General features: G+C 38.7%; 1 long non-coding RNA gene across 1 annotated transcript; it reads left to right on the forward strand.

Moving 5' to 3' along the window:
• Positions 1-227: 227 nt before the first annotated feature.
• LOC311438606 lies at positions 228-10,533 on the forward strand. The gene is made up of 2 exons (XR_014694221.1): positions 228-476; positions 9,633-10,533. It is a non-coding gene; the product is annotated as an uncharacterized lncRNA (long non-coding RNA).
• The last annotated feature ends 628 nt before the right edge of the window (positions 10,534-11,161 follow it).

The raw sequence follows: 11,161 nt of genomic DNA on the forward strand, positions 1-11,161 counted from the left end.
GGGACAGCAATAGCAACTTTCATTCAGCTAATGCCAGGGGACTTTATCCCAAAATTCCTCCAGCAATCAGTCTAAAAACGCCAGGTAGAAATTTCTCCTCTACCCAATCTTCTTGCCCCCATTTAGCTGGCAGGCAGCACACAATTTGTGTGGCTGAGCAGGCAGACACTTATAGTGGGCACAAAGGACAATGACAGAGAGGAGGCGTGCGTGAGCGGCCTGTGGACAGGAAGCTTTCTTCCCAGCCAGCAGACCTGTTTGTGTGCACTTGCTAGCATGCTCCCTGACACCCACACCACATCCTCCAGTGCCTCTTCTCACTCGGCGGATGCTGGCTTCTTTCCTTTAAGTTGTGCTGGATGTCACATTCACTTGTGCATGGCCGTGGTCTGACTCCAGGGGCAGAAACCTTCACTACAGGGACAGCAGCAAGAAACTTGCATGCATTTATTTCTCTCCAAGGGGATGGCATAAAGGTAAAGCAATTCACCCTGAGCAAAAATGAATATTAGCATTGGGTTTGTTTTTACAACCTCAGGCAACAGTAGCTCCAGGGGTTTTAATCTGCCCTTCAGCCAGAATGGCCACATCTTCGAGACCCAGCTCCAGCCTGCTCCCAGCTGTGCCAAGGGGGAATCTCCAGGCCCCCAAGGCCTTCAGCACCAATGTTGCTCCAGTACAGCCTCTAACCTCGTGCCTAGCACTGAGTAGTTAATCTTTGTCATCTTAGCTCTACTAAATTTCCATGGCTGTGGCAATGAGAAACTAACATAAACAAGATGACTTGGAGGAAAATGTCTCTCTCTTTTTTTTTTTTTTTTTTTTTAAATCACAGGTGAGTCACTGTTTATGATGGGGAAAGTTGCTGATACATATAAAACTTGATTAACAGCTTCTATTGGGAGGTGTTTGCTCAGCCAAATCATGAAAGCTGTGTAAGATAAAGAATTTCAGCAAATTACTTTTAAAGTCATTTTGACCCTGCATGTTTACTAGTTAAGTAAGGATTCACTGAGTAAAAATCTTAATTTGATAATCAACCCCTTCTTTTATTCTATAAACAATTTGTTTATGAAAAGTGTATGCACAAAATTAAAAGTAAAGAAGAAATCTCAGCTATATGGGAAACTTTACCTTTGACTGATGTGGTGGTTTTGCTTCTGAAAATATCCCTGTAGCTTTTTGTCCAGCTTAGACACTATGGGAGCAGAAGGACAATTGCACCCAAAGGGAGGGAGGGAGATCCCTGCCCTGCACAGCTCAAGGACTCATGTGTTAGGTATCAATTTTCTTGATTTATTATGGTGCATTGACCTAAAATCTTCACAAAATATTTAAGTCTGAGATGAGCTTTGTGTGCAACAGCAATGAATGAGGCAATATTAGGTGAGTGTGGTATTGCTCAATAGTAATCAATCTAGGATTTAAATATCTCTTGTCAAAATTAGCTGGAAAGAACTAAATTTTCAAACAAAGGCTTTGAAATAGTGTATCAAAACTAGAAGTTTATCTCTCACTCTCTCTCTCTCTCTCTCTCTCTTTTTTTTTCTTTTTTCCTTAGGTCTTGCTTGGACCTTTTTTGGGGGCAAATCCCAAATAAAACAGTTGTGATTAAACCATAGATATTCTGAGGTATGAATACTGCAAAGCTCCATGATGACAGATATTTCCCACCTTGGCCCCATCCTTTCCCTCTCCCTCCCAGACCTCTACATCTGTCTGTGTTTAGTCTAGGCTTACCACATGATATTTCTCTCTTTTTGCACCTTGTTCCTACCTCACAGTTGATGTCTGGATGGGTGGTGGGAAAGGGCTGTGGCAGTCAACAGGATTCAAGAAGCCTTGGAGGATGTATGATGATGGAGCTGACACTTCAGTGCAATTGGGAACCAACAGCAAACCTGGCAATCTAATTAGGATAAATTTCAGGTTCAGCTTCGATGGAGACTCGTGCTGGTATCTCGGTACAAGTTACAGGGCGGAAGGGAACATTCTCTACATCTTCCGTTGACCCCCAAAAAACCAAAAATGTGCTTATATTCTTTAGCTCCATCTACTGGCACTTCGCGCAAACTAACATTTATGTATGTACAAATGAAAGTACTCCTGCACAAAAAGCAACAAATAGCTTCCTACAAATTGCCCATCTGTTAGATATGATTATCTTACTTTTTAACAATAATGAATTATTATTATTATTTTTGTAATCTCTGTAGGGTGGGGCCTATCATTTCTCAGAGGATAAGACTACTCTGGATGTGTTACTAGACTACAAATGAATAATTGTGTGTGTGTGGCAATATGCAGTTATCATTCCATGCAAGTATAATTGAAGCATCATAAAAAAAAAGAAAAAAAAAAACATAATTAAGTCTTTAGCAATACCCAGGGAATGCAAGTTGTTTCTATTTCCATTTCAAAAATGAATGAACAAAATCTGACCAAATAATCCTGGCTCCTATTTGCCTCCTCTGCTTGTTATACCTCTTCCCTCTTCGTGTCCTGAAAGGGACTATTGGGTTGCTCTTTCCTGTGGTAGATTTGGGAATTGTACTGGAGGAGACTTCCTTCTTACTCTGCATTTCCTCTAACTTAATATTATATTATTTTAAGACTGCATAAAAATGGAGTAATACTAACAATTTTAATGAGTAGGTAAAAGTGTAAGCAGATGCCTACAGCTAAGATTTTTTAATAATTTTTAAATAAGGTAAAATGTATATTTCATGCATAAAGCATTTTGAGATGTTCTTTTCAAGTATGCATTTTTCAAAGACTAGTATTCAAAAAGAACGTTGCTTTGCATTCATCACTTACAGCAATTGCAGTTTCGTATCCAGGCTCCTATGGAGATTTCTTTTTCTTCAACTGCTTCTGCCAGCTTTCATTTTTCATGCTACTCATATATCACTATTTAGTATAATGGGAAAACTCTGAACGAACAATCCTTGGTTGTAAAATAAATAAATAAAACATCCAAACCAAAATAGATTTGCCCCTAATCAGAAGGGATTTTTATTTGGGAATATATTGTATAAATATACTTTTAATCAAACTTTTTTCCATATGGCTTCAGAAGTTATTCCCTCTTTTAAAATAATAATGAAAAAGGAAACAAAACATAGCACCATAAGCAATCTTTTTATTGTGGAGTGACCACAAGACACTGAGTTCTGGCATAGCTTTCCGTAATCATTCTCTGATGGCTGCAATTTATTTATTCAGTTTTATATGAAGGGGTTTAGCATTTCTCAAATAAGAGCAAAGTACACAGGAAATATTTGTTGGACAAGAAATAGAAAAGGCTTGAAGGTGTTCCACACATTTTCGGCTAATATGATTTATACATGTTTCTGTTTTTAATGTTGAAGGACGTTGGACTCAATAAGACATTTGTTTTCTGTGGGGAAAACTGGGTACAGCAGTGCTTCAGCAAGTCTACTTTCTATGCAATAAAAGCATAGCTTGCCTATAAGAGTTTGAACATAATGGGATTCTGGCACAGCCAATGGCAAAATGCTCACTGCCTTCACTGGGATCTTCATTTTGGGTTGAATTGTCACTATTTAACCATGTTTCCCAGATGGGCAAGATATGCTGACCTTGTGAGCCTTTAAGAAACTGATGCAAGCCCCAAGATCCAAGTAGAGACAATGCTATAACTTTCAGTGATTTCAGTAGGCTTTGTTTGTGATCTAATTGGAGGTCAGCTAACACTCAAGTCAATCTTCAAGGTCAACAATTAAAATAATAAAAATGTTTATCTCACCAGCTAATGAGCAAAAGTGGCAGTGGCTTGTACATGAGATAAGAGGAATGCTTGGGAGGCTCAGGTAGAGTGGCAGTCCAGACAAAAGGTCATAGGAGCTACAAGTAGCACTGGTGGAGATGAGGTGAGCTTGAGGCAGGAAAATATCATCATCTGAAGGGCAAAAGGGCTGGTGAATGAAGCACAAGTAGGTCAAAGAAGCTGTGTGTACATGTCTTTCTGTTTTAGTCAATTTTGCTATTTAGTTTATGATGGTTGTTTTTTTTTTTTGTTTGTTTGTTTGTTTTCAGAGGAGTCAATATAGTGAGAGTGTATTAATATGGTAATGGCATCAAACATCTGGGGGAAGGGAGACTGAAGTGTCAATTCTCACGTGAGTGTTAATATTGCAGATTTCTCTCTTTTCGATAAGGTATCTCCAAAATACACTAAAAAGAGTGCATTATATTATTGCTATAATATCAAGAGGGCATTATATTATTGTTATAATATCAAGCTAAAATCCCTTCTGTTTGTGTAATCAGGCAAAAAAGGTCACAATGCTCTGAATGTGTCCTGCTAGCCTAGAGCAGCCAAGCAAGTAAGTGAAGTCCTTCTGCAGGCAAGTGGGGCCACAGAAATGACAATCTTACAAACAGAAAGGGTCTCTTCTCAGGACTGGTAGTTATTTTATTTAAATACTACAGGGAAATGAGAATTGCATGTATAGCATGAGCTCTGTGCTTGTTAATTCCAAGTCCAAATTGACCTTTTTATAGCTTTTCCTTACTGTTTGTCCAATTTTCTTTATCTCATGTCTCCTGAGGATTAGCATTACCAACACCTGCCAGAAAAGATACCCTGGCAAAGGCGCATGCTAGCCAGTGGTCTCTGCCCATCAAGATCTGCTCCAGGTCACCTGTGCAGGCTGGTGACAGGAGCATGGGATGACACACACAGTTTTCCTCTTCCTCAAGGACAACCATTCTTCTTCTCTGAGATTACCAGCCCACAACCCAGTACAATCAATATCAGGAAATACGCTGTAATCTCTCCATGAATATAAGTGCCCTTTGGGATGTGAGCAAAATACATCAATGCATTTTGATGTATTCCTAGAAGAGTGAAAGGTTTAGAACCAGAGTGCATTATCTGGTTCCCAGCTTGCAGGCAATTTCTGACATTTAAGGGGCATTTTATACACGCTAATCTACTTGACTCTTGTATCTTTTGAAAAATTGAAAGCTAGGTAAGTTTTAAAGAGATTTTTCTTATTTGCCCACAGACCCAAGAGCTCAGTAGATTAGATAAATCTAGAAAAGACAGTGAATTAAAATTGTTGTGTCTTTGCTGGGAAGACCTGATTTTCATTAATAGAATATATTTGCTCTCAAATTTTCACTTTAGTTTTCAAAATTAACAAAAATTAAAGAGAGAACTTTCTCCTTTTTCTCCTACAGTGTTAGTTGAGGTATAGAATTAACTTTCACCTCTGCTTGCCATAGAACAAAACCTAGATTTATAATGTTGTCCTAGAGGCGGCAGCAGAGTACATAAGAAACAAAAAAGCTAACACACAAATGGGCAAAGTTGTGTTTGATTAGTAGTTAATCTATTAAAATGTTACTAAAGGGCTTTACTGGAATATAGTGCTAATATAACACCCAAGAGAGACTATTGGCATAGCTCCGAAATAGGTAACAGAGTGGAAATAATACTAATGTTATTGCATGTTCCGGGTCTGAGTGAAACAATTTGACCTAAAAAAATCTCCACTTGTCGGAGAGCACACGCTGAGGCAAACTGTTTTCTATCTGAGAAACTTCAAGTAAACCTAAACTACTTACATGGAGCTAAAGTGAGTTGAGTCGGCAAACTTTAAAACAACTGTGATGCACTATGACATGTTAATTGAAATGTACTTTCCAGTGCAACCATTTAGCAATTTATATAAATATCAAAGCTTTTGGGTTTTACTGTCAGTCTTTGTTTCTGAATGAGAAATTTATAAAAAACATATGTTCCTAACTGCCACTGAGTATGTGTTCAGAAGGATGTGGCCACTGAAGTATATCAAACTTTTCTCAGTACAATCATTTGATGAACCCACTAAGAAAATTCTTCTGTTAATAATGTCTCCTTTCAGTAATAACCAAAAGTTCTGCAATTGGCAGAAGTGCTATCGTATTGAGATGGTAGGAACAAAGCCTTAAAACATGGTCTCATTGAAGTCATGGGTGATTTGTCATTGACTTCAGTGGGACCAGGATTTTGCCAAAAATATCAAATGCTTTCTGAAGTCTTCCCAAGAATTAGTCTGAAATTAAAAATAAATCATCCTGTATAAGTAAGCTGTGTACAGAACCCATTCTACCACAAACTTTAGATCTGGCTCCAGGATCTCCAGCTTCTGGGACTGCTCAGCTTCAGGATTTTGGTTTCTTTTCTTCTGATGCCTAGCTGAGGTGTTAACATGACAAAATTATCATGTCACTTCCAATGTTTATATTTGAAGCCTGGGTGTGAGTCTCAGTTTATCCAGCCATTTGTATTACAGCACAGCCACAGTGAGGACATCCTTATGAAGTGTCTCTTGGCTTGGTTTGTTCTGCTTGGAAATAAGGTCTCCAGAGCTTAACGAACCACCCTCAGGCCTGCCCCCAGCACATCTGCTGGTGGGACACGTCCGAGCATGGAGGTCTCTGCAGACTGGTGCCTGAAGGCTGCAGACAGCATCCTCATGCCCTGTGCCAGGCTTGCATCTGCAGAGGGCATCAGTGCCACTGCTGCACAGATGCAAGACAGCCCACCAGGCCTGGCCTTGAGGGCTTATCGGACAAGTAAATGGATCCACAAAGGTTTGGGAAAAATGCGAGGCACAGGCTGACTCAGGCCCTGCTGAGTCTGTGGCCTCAGTTGTGTGAAGGGCGTCGCAGACTTTTCAAGGGAGTTGCTTTCCTAACATTAGGGATGGTAATTAAGCCTTTTTCATCTAGTACAAAAGATTTAGGAAACCTTCTTTACTACTGTCCTTTTTGTCTGGGAAAGTTTTACTGGATTATAAAATGACTTGTGATGAAGCCCTGTACACTAAAATGTTCTCATAAAATGCCTTGGCTTCTCCCACTGTTGGTGCTGATGGAGCACCAACAGTGCATCTAGCTGCACAACTAAATCCTGTGGGTTTTATTTTGTCAAGAGCTCAGCCTTGATAAGAAGCAAGGGAAGTGGCAGCTCATTCTGGTGCAATACTCTGCTATTCTCTGCACTGTGGAAGAGTGACCTTCCTCTGCATTCACCAGAGAGACAGCCACTATGAGGGGCAATGGGTGCTTGTTCAGTGTCACATACGTGTTCTTTTTATGCTTTTTTTTTTTTTTTTTTTTTTCTGCTAGTGATGATCTCTCCATATGATGTTCCAAGGGATTTGAAGGCACATGTTTTCTGAATGCAAACCTCATCTGGAATAACAAAGTCCATGAACAACTTGCAAAGCAGTAGTTTACATTCCCTTTACACATAATCTTACTCACAAGATCCTTGGAAAGTGAGAGCCTGTGACAGACCAGAAAAAATTTCTGCAAGTTTTCATGCAGCATTTTTCTTTGTTTTCAAGACTGCTTAGCTAACCTGTACAAAAATATTTGCAGCCCCTCCTTCTCCAGAAAGCTCCAGCTGATGAGCCAAGCTCTCAACATTTCATTCCTGTGTAGATAGTTTGCTAAATTTTTTCCCAAGGCTTTATGATTTTCAACAATATATCTTTCATCACTGTATTGCCAAAAAGAAGTGGCTGCCTTGAAGCCTCCCTTAGGATTTGGACTGGATATCGAGGATTAGTTTATAACTGGTAACTTATGAACTGCATAGTGTTCTACAAACAACTTATTTTTCTTAATGTAATGGTGAAACTATGAAATCTCATCCTGAGAACTTATTTCTGAAATGATATTTGAATGAAGCTTTAAACAATACTTTATATGTCTCAAAAATAGTACTTTTTTAAAGAGCACATTTTTGTCTTCATGCAATAAGCATTAATTGACCACAAATCTTGAAATTATTAATCTCTGGCTGAATTTCTATATTTGTTGTCGTTTTGGATTTGGGATTTTTATTATTATTTTTTTTTATTTTAAATTATTTTTATTATTATTATTTTAAATCTCTAAGAATGAGTTTTGAGTTTGGCGTTTTTGCAGCTGGGATCTGACAATATAGCACAAGAAACCCATTACTTATAGGAATGGAATCACAGCAGGTATTGGCAGAATATAACAATGGGAAACTTCTGAAGAATATTCCTTGCTTTTACCTGTATTGGTGCAAGTCATATGTGTTGGTAATAAGGGCAAGGAAAAAAATAACAAGTAAGCACAGATTTTTTTATTTGAGCACATCTGTTTTATTTCAGTTCAGTGTGATAGCTGGAGGGAGAAAGGGATTTCTTCAGAAGGCATGTGTTTAGTTCCAATTCTTGGTAAACTTAAAACAGAAAAGGACATCTAATTTTTTTAATGGATTTCCTCCAAGTTGGTTATAATAGAAGTAGATCCTTTTTTTTTTTCAAGTACCAACGATATTCTCAGACCAGTAGAAATATTTCCAGATAGAAGGTTTTCCTATAATTGCTTTATGTAGAATATATTCAGTGTAATCATCCCTTTGTTTGCATCACAATTGCATCTGGAAACTCCTTTCAAGATGAGGGACCACACTGGGAAGCCTGGCAGAAACAATAAGGGAAAGCCAGTCACCACCCAAAAGAGCTTACAGCTATCTAGATGAAACTGGGAAAGAGGGAAAGAAAAAGATGGATTTGCTAGGAAGAAAAGTGATTTGCCCAAGGCCATATTTGAAACCAGTAATACTGCCTGATATAGTTGGAGTGTATTATCTTCTTAATATTTTACTAAAATACATATATGTCCAGAAAATTGTAACTTAGCAGATGTATGTTCAGTCATGTTATGAGAAAAAGTAGTTTTTCCTCCCAATGTAGAAAGAAGCACATGTGCTAGATTATATTTTTAGCATCAGACTGACTGAATTATTTGCTTAATTTCAGTATGATGATGGTGATGATTTATTAAATAACAGTATTTAATATGAATAAACAATATAAAAATAATTATTTTTGTTAGAAGTTCAGGCCATATAAATGGTGAAGGAGCACTCTTAACAAGTTCTGTTCTCACATTTATCTCTTAACTTCCTTGGCTGGACAAATCAGGAACAGAATAGCAGACAAGGTATATGTTTGCTCTGGTCCCAGCCTGATGGTCGCCGTCTAGATGACTCAGTCAATACTGAGGCTATATTAAACCTGACACTGTACAGTCACCATTCAGGAGTGTCTCACCATGCTGAGGAACTGCCATTTTAAAAGACTTAATAGATTCCCTACTAAATGGAGGGAAGTGAGGATGAAAAACATTTTTTTCTATGATTCTTTGGTCTGACCTCTCTCTCTTCCCATTGATGTAAATTTCTGTTGCCATTTAGATATTAGAAAGCAGAGTCAGGCCAAAGCTGAATGCTTTTGAAAATCATTCCCTTATCAACTTGATGAAGGTCAGTGGTGGGTGCTTGAGGCAGAAATGGGAGGGAATGTTAGTCCATTGTCTTAACCACAAGACCAAACTTCCTGTCCCAGATTGATTTTGGAGGGTTGTAGTTCAGGGAAAAATAAAAAAAAAAAAAAATTAAAAAATGAACTTGGCCTTGATGATAAGAAAATGATTAAGAGTCAACCAAGGAAAGGCACAACCCCACTGACAGACACAATCTTCAGAGTAGAACCACATTTTCATCTAAACGGGTTTTATTGCAGCTCTCCTGAATGCATACTTTTGACTGCATTTTGCTTGTTTTGTTTTGGCAGGCGCAACAGAAGTCCTGATCCAATTCTTGAGGAAATCAATGGGAGTTTGATTGGAGCCATAGAAAGCCATGAAGAGAATTTCAAGAGATAAAAGTGTGGAGCCAGACATCCCAAAATAGCTTTTTAAATATGTGTCACTGACCTTTCTTATGGCTTGCAAATGCAGTCGGATTACTCTAAGCAAGGTTACTTTATGGGGAAGGCACAAAATTTGGAACAGATACACAGACGCTCAGAAAAATACAACAGTGAACTTTCTTGGGAGCATGAGATTGTGAGCTGGGCCACAAAGAGGAGCTTGGACTCAGCTCTCACCTGTATCTGGATTTCTCCCCATTTCTGTTGAACAAGCAGGCAGTGGAATGAAAGACCAGGTTGGAGAGCAGATTAGAGAACTCAGTTGGCCAAAAGAATGACTGACTCAGGTGATAGGCTGAGTGATCTGAGTGCAAGCTCTTATCATTGTGGTGGTCTGAGCAAGAGGTGTCTGGTCTGAAGAGAAATTAAAAAAAAACAACTGCTTGGTCCTTCATTCCTGCTCAAAGGAAAAAAAAAAAATCATGAGGTTTGTTTGTTTGTCTGAATTGACTGTCCAGACAGGGCCTGACTATGGCTTGGACAACCTCTAGGGTCAATAATTCTGAAGACTTGAAGACATGGGTATAGCCACATTGAACAGACCTTGTATTGTAACTGAGACCAAAGTAAAGCTTTTTCATCAGAAAAGCTGCCAACACAGAGGGAGTCAACCCCTTAAGATTTCTCATTTGGACTGATGTGCAAGAATCACAATAGGTTCTTGCAGCTGTCTCTGATACCTGCATTCCTGTCTTGTAACTGCTGCTGGTTTTGGCTGCTGTATTTGTAAACAACATTAAAGATTATCACTCTGCAGAAGGTATGACAAAAATCTTCCTGGAAGGCTAAAAAACCCAAGCACTGGAGTCTGGTGGTCACTCTGTTTCTTACTGGTATTCTCTGCTCTTACTTCAGAGTCAAAATACATGAGGGGAAAACAAACAAACAAACAAACAAACAAAAAACAAACAAACAAACAAAAAAAAAACCACAACAATTTATGATCCATTTCTGCAGTGCAACAGCTGCACAGCAGTTCCCTAGAAAACTCTGTCTAGTGACAAACATGGTGATCTCCAGGCTGTGTGCAGGGAACTCAGTTTACATCTCCTCTACTATATGGAAGTAGTTTCTTGTGTCTCTCAGATGTCAGAGCACTGACTGGATGACAAGTAATGGAAGAAGCTTGTCCACACATTTCTTTTCACAGGTTCATCTCATTGTCTGAGTTCACAGAGTGTCAGAAATGGAGCCTTTAAAAGTATGCTTGGTGCTATGGATGATAAGGATAGTCTTACTGGATAAAGCCAAAATGATAAACAGGATCCTGTTATCTTTTTCTTGCTGTCTTTCACCCTATTCCCATCCCCTCCCCAACTGAATCTTCAATGTTAGCTTAGGCAGAAAAAGGTACATTTCTAAAATGTTAATGACACTTCTTTGAAAAGTCC

Source organism: Aythya ferina, assembly GCF_964211825.1.
Source record: "Aythya ferina genome assembly, chromosome: 6".
Lineage (NCBI taxonomy): Eukaryota > Metazoa > Chordata > Aves > Anseriformes > Anatidae > Aythya > Aythya ferina.